Source organism: Tachypleus tridentatus, chromosome 4 (assembly GCF_004210375.1).
Source record: "Tachypleus tridentatus isolate NWPU-2018 chromosome 4, ASM421037v1, whole genome shotgun sequence".
Taxonomy (NCBI): domain Eukaryota; kingdom Metazoa; phylum Arthropoda; class Merostomata; order Xiphosura; family Limulidae; genus Tachypleus; species Tachypleus tridentatus.
Window position 1 is genome coordinate 80,589,234 of NC_134828.1, and position 6,000 is coordinate 80,595,233.

At 29.4% G+C, this 6,000-nt stretch overlaps 1 protein-coding gene across 4 annotated transcripts in view; it reads right to left on the minus strand.

The window, feature by feature from the left end:
- LOC143249529 (dual specificity tyrosine-phosphorylation-regulated kinase 4-like) overlaps nt 1-5,447 on the minus strand; it is a 53,122-nt gene extending 47,675 nt beyond the window's left edge. For all 4 annotated transcript variants that reach the window (XR_013027819.1, XR_013027818.1, XR_013027820.1 and 1 more), the window contains exon 1: nt 5,197-5,447. The gene's annotated coding sequence lies outside the window, so the exon portion shown is untranslated. The remainder of the gene's footprint in view (nt 1-5,196) is intronic.
- Between the last annotated feature and the right edge of the window lie 553 nt (nt 5,448-6,000).

Sequence of the window (6,000 nt, forward strand, 5' to 3'; positions counted from 1 at the left end):
CACCTGATCATGCCGGGTTCCCCACCGGGAGGAACAATAATAAAGAAAACTGATGATATGAATAATGTTGACTCACATAACCGTTTCGAATTTTACTTAATCCTCATGTAAGATTATATACAGAATATGTTAAGGAAACGACTGGTCTTGTACATTATACTGAAGCACTTGAAAGTGCTCCCTTCCTCTCTACTGCAGTATTCTGATCCAATGCATTGATATACGTCGAAACATGTAGAGAGTATGTAACTGTTTTCCAATCTCATCAGATTTTTACTGATTTTAATTCTTCACGGTAAAGTATTTGTGTTTTACTATAATTCTAAGATTGTAAACTGTGTATAAAATAATTGTGTTTTAACATTGAGAAATATACTTAATAAAAGCCTTTAAACGTAAAATCAGTATTTGATAATAAAAAACTCAATCTCAATATGAAGCAGAATAAGAAAGATTTTAATTCCAATAAATGGAAAGCATTTTGAATCTAATGAGTGTACCTGATTATTATCAATATGATATAAAAAGTTTTGAATATAAACAACATCGAAAAGATACGTTAGTTGTCAATGAAAAATTGGAGGCTAATTATGTACTCAACATTTCGGATATAAATGACAAAATATCATGTGGCTATATTTGTACAGAATTTTACAACATACAAAGCAAAATGGAAATATAATTGAAACTGATAGTGCAACTTCAGTTAATGCAAACAATATTTCTTAAAAAGCTGAATTATGTATTTGTAATATTATGATTGGAGAAATTGAATTTCCATGTTTAGCACATCACAGAAAAAGATTAATAGGTGTTACGAATATTGCTGTATCAAAGCAGGTAATATGTTTTGTTACATAGATATTTCAGAATCTCCAATTTTAGTATCTGATGATGACGGAACGAGAACATTGGTGGTGAAGATAGAAAAATCAAAACTCATAAATTGGTATCAACATTTAAACATAATATCTCTAACAACGAAAGTTTTACAAAAAAGATGGATTCTTACAAAAAATAGTAATCAAATAAAATTATGGATTCCAATTGGATATTATTTTGGATTATTTAATGACTTTAGAGAAATTGTTTCAGATATTTTGTAAATTTCCTTTTAGGGGAGGTAAGAGTAATGATATGATTTATAAAGATATAGATAACAATAATTATAAAGTAAAAAAGTGAAACTGCGTTGTGGTTACCTCATATTAAACTCTATCCCGATAAAGAAGTTGAATATAATAGTTTTACTCTAAATCCTCAAGTTTATGTTGAAATTAATTAGAGTGGTGTAAGAACTATTAAAAGTGATGTTCAGAATGAATCAGGTTGTGCATATATCGTAAAAATAAGAAGATAACGAAAATAAACAGAATGAAAACAACATGATTTTTGATAATCTTGATATATTAATAATATGGTCTAGAATTAATAATCAAAATATCCTACTGAAGTTTATAGTGCTTTGTTTAAAGCTGGAAAATTAGATTATTCTAGATATTATTTAGAGTTGTTAGCAGCTAAGTTAAAAATAATAATACGGAAACTGGATGTTTCATAAACTATGGAATTATTGAAGACTGTGTCAAGTAATGCGTTTTAACGTTTAGAATCACGTTCCTATATAATGTACTAAATTTGAAGACTGAGTTTTTCTGACAAATAATAAGTGAAACTGTATAGATTTTATTTATTATTGGTTGAAAAGAGAAGGAATAATGAATGATTATAATTAAAGGTTCAAAACTGTGAGAACTCTTTAGGAAAATAAATGAGTTATTGGTTCCATATTGTAGTCTATACAAAAAAGGTATCTCAGGGTCCTATAGACTCACCTAAGAACGGTTTTAAATTAACTAATAATGGTGATTATGATATTGCATATAAACAATTAAAAATGTTAAAGATGTAACTTAGAACTAAATATGGCTTATATGTACGAAAAGAATAAATAATAATTAATGATAATTTTGATGTTGATAACAAAAGTATTAAGAATGCTTTGACACAAGAATTATGTTGATCTGTTAGATAAAAATTCAAAGCTTTAGTAGCTGACATAAATGAATCAGACAGACAATTTAAAGAGATAATAGTTGATGTTAATTTAAGTGTTAATATCAAAACTGCGAATAAATTAGAGTATTTGGAAAATAATTCGTCAATGCTAAACAAAGATAAAGTGTTTGATGCAAATACAAATATTAAAGAAAATTTTATAAAACCAATGGAAGAACAATTGACACAAGCAACAAGAAAGTATAAAAAGTATAAGTTGACCAATTAGAATGTTTTAATAAAACATTTGAAATGAATACACGTGAATTAGAAAGAATTAATTGATAATATTAATTGAAGCATTAATGATTTTAATACAGAAACTTCGATAAAATTACAATATTTGGAAAATTATCCATTAATAAAATTGTTGTTGTTTTGAATTAAGCACAAAGCTACACAATGGGCTATCTGTGCTCTGCTCACCACGGGTATCGAAACCCGGATTTTTGCGTTGTAAGTCCGCAATCATACCGCTAAGCCACTGGGGGGGGGCATTAATAGAAAACAATACGAAAACTAATATAAATGTGTGTGATTTTTCTTTAGTAAGTGATGCTTTATACTTCAACTAGCTTTATATAGATAATGTATCTAGGACATTTTTTAACATTGGGATTTTATATAATAACAGTGTTTACACCGGGTTTCGATACCCGTGGTGGGCAGATTAAATCGGCCCGGCATGGCCAGGTGGTTAAGGCGCTCGACTCACAATGTGAAATTCGCGGGTTTGAATCTCCATCACACCAAACATGCTCGCCCTTTTAAGACGTGGGGGCATTACCATGTAAGGATCAATCCCACTAGTCGTTGGTAAAAGAGTAGCCCAAGAGTTAGCAGTGGGTGATGATGACTAGCTGCCTTCTCTCTAGTTTACACTGCTAAATTAGGGATGGCTAGCGCAGATAGCCCTCGTGTAGCTTTGTGCGAAATTCAAAAACAAACAAACAATATTTATTTCATGAAAAATGTTAATTCTCATTTTATATATTCGAATATGGTTTCAAAGAAGATACGTATTTAAAAGTTATTGTATAAAAGCATGAAATATAAATGAATAAAATATTGTAAAATTAATAAAATAATTTGTATAATTGAATTTGATGTTCAGTGATGTCGAGAAACCCACTTGTTGAGAATTTATATGCAAAAACGGGTCGTTTGGGTTGAGAAAATATTTTACATAGAAGAGCGAACAACGTTTCGACCTTCTGTGTAAAATATTTTCTCAACCCAAACGAGCCGTTTTTGCATATGAATTTGATGTTGTTTTTTAGCTTTAGCTAGTGAGATAAGATTAGGTAGAGCAATGTAATAGCTAATGATTTTAATTTTTCGATTTTTTTGGTGATTTTTATTTTATTTTTTTATGATTTTGGTGTTTTTAAAATTTAACGATGAAAAATATATCAACGTTCTAATGGCCTTCTAATACTGAAAACAATCAAGCTTTCAAACCAAGAATGATATTTATGATTTTGCATAACATTGTTAGGCTCTAAAGAATCAAACTAACAATGGAAATTATAATAGATCTTCTATTGTTAGAATTGCTTTAAAATCATATGTCGGTTTGATTATTTATAGTATTACAGTTCTTACAACCCTATAGTACTTTAAGCAACCGAAAGAAGCAAAAAAAATTGCAATATGTTAAAAAACGAAACAAGCAATATCATGTATTATAATTATTATAGCATTATAATACTTTAAATGATAAACAAAGCAAATAAGTATATCCCAGTTTGAGTAACTTTATGGTACTGTAAACAGTCAATAAACAATGAAATGTTTTTCAGTTCTAATAATAATGTGGTGCTTTAAACAATTAAATATATCACAGAGATATATAACAATTATAGCAATCATGTACTAGTGTATACAGTAGTACCAACATTTCTGTTTATTGAAGTTCTGTTACAGCAGTAAACAGAATTATTGCATAGTTTTAGAAAGAAACCATGCAGTGAAAAGTATAGTAATGACCCTGTAATGCGGTAAAAACTAAATTAATCAATTAAATATATTGCAGTTCTAATAATTCTTAATATACACATGTAAATCACAAAGAAATGAAGTTTACTGCGGTTGTAACAACATTTAAAACCACAGCAACTAAACATATTACATTTCTAATAAAGCTCTAATACTTTAAATAATCAAACTAAGCAATGAAGTACCCCATGATCCTAATAACCCTGTAATTCTGTAAACAGCAAAACTAAGCAGTAAAGTACAACACAGTTCCAATTACTCTGTAATACTGTAAAAAATCAAATAAATAATAAAGTGTATCGCAGTTGTAATAAAATTGAAATATCGTTAACCAACATACAAACAATGAATTATGTCATTAAATAACCCTGTAATACTGTAAACAATCAAACCATTAACAAAGTATATCATGGTTCTAAAAACACTCAAATACCGTGAACAAGTATACTGAGAACGATGAATAAAAATATTTCAATTTTCCACATTTTATGTTCACAATTCTTATTTTGTGTGGAAGGTTATAATAGCAACTGCTAATGTAAAGCAAGGATATTTGTGTATGAAACTGAAGACTTGGGAATAAACCTGTAGATTGTTTTCTTTTTTTCTGTGGTACAGAAATTCTGCTCTTCTTTTAACTTAGTATACGTTACAGGTTAAAAATTGTATCTATTTAATATATTTTGTTATTTAGAAAGAAAATAAGAAACTTCTGAATAAATGTTATGTCAGAATCCATTTACCAACGTGTTCTAAAATAAAATTTAAAATTTAACAACTCACGAATATCAGGGAATGAAAACTACAGTGACTCTTTACACTTGTGTATGATTAAAGTTTCTTACTATATTTGTTGTTTTTATCTGTATATCATACTTGTTATTTATGAGTATAGATTTGTTCCTTTAGTCTTCTACTTATGTTACAGCGGTTATATAGTCTGAATCCGAAAAGTTTTACTTTGATAAATTATTTTTTTAACCTTATATTTTTACGTTATATTGTATAGATGTTAACTTCATTATTTTCTTAGATGACTGCATTTTAACGTTAGAGCTCTTCTGTAAAAAATATATATATATACTATAAATCCGATGCTACAGGGCTTGTAAATCAGCCTAGATCTCTCTCTTCCCTCACCTTGAGAAGCGGTTCCTTTCGTAGACGAGGTAGCTGATAGTCAGAGCACATTTTTTCAGCCATATCCAGAATGTGATATTGCCAAATCTTTAATTCTTTCTTGTTAGTTCTAAGTCACAACAACAACAACACTGCTAGCCACGCTAAAAACAAACGTTTTGAGTCTTTATGTTTTGACCATATTATTACCCCGCTAATTTGTCTTTACTGTCAAACTCGTTACCAGCTCATGGCTTCTCTTTCTTGCTTGGGCTTCGTAGTCAACTATACACTCAAATCAGTCAATAGCCAATTACGCATGCGAACACCATGCTGTTGTGGTTGTATATTTTGTCACTAGATGTCAGCAGCATGGCACTACTAACTCATCAAGAGAGTGTTCTCCATTGCGTTTTTCAATCTTGTAAAATAAGTGTAAGTTCAAGACTTATTATGAGTATTAGTATTGAATCATGTGACAAAATACATCAGTTTAGCATTAAGCTGTAGCATAAACGAACGTTATGTCTTCTATATATTTACTGCAGAACATAACTAGAGTCATCCCACAGATAATGACCACTTTCCCTACAAAGACTAACATTACAGACTTTAACCATACCATACATATATAGTATGTAACAGCTAACCGTCTTCCAATTCATGTAAACTATGTAAAAAAGTAAGCATTCTCGTTATGAATGGTGATTCAATAAAAGATACAAAGACATTTCAGGGTTACGAACATTGTGAAAAGACATGGCTACTCGTCTTCGTTGACCTTGCTAAGATAATGATTATTCCTTCCAGTATAATATGGCTTTC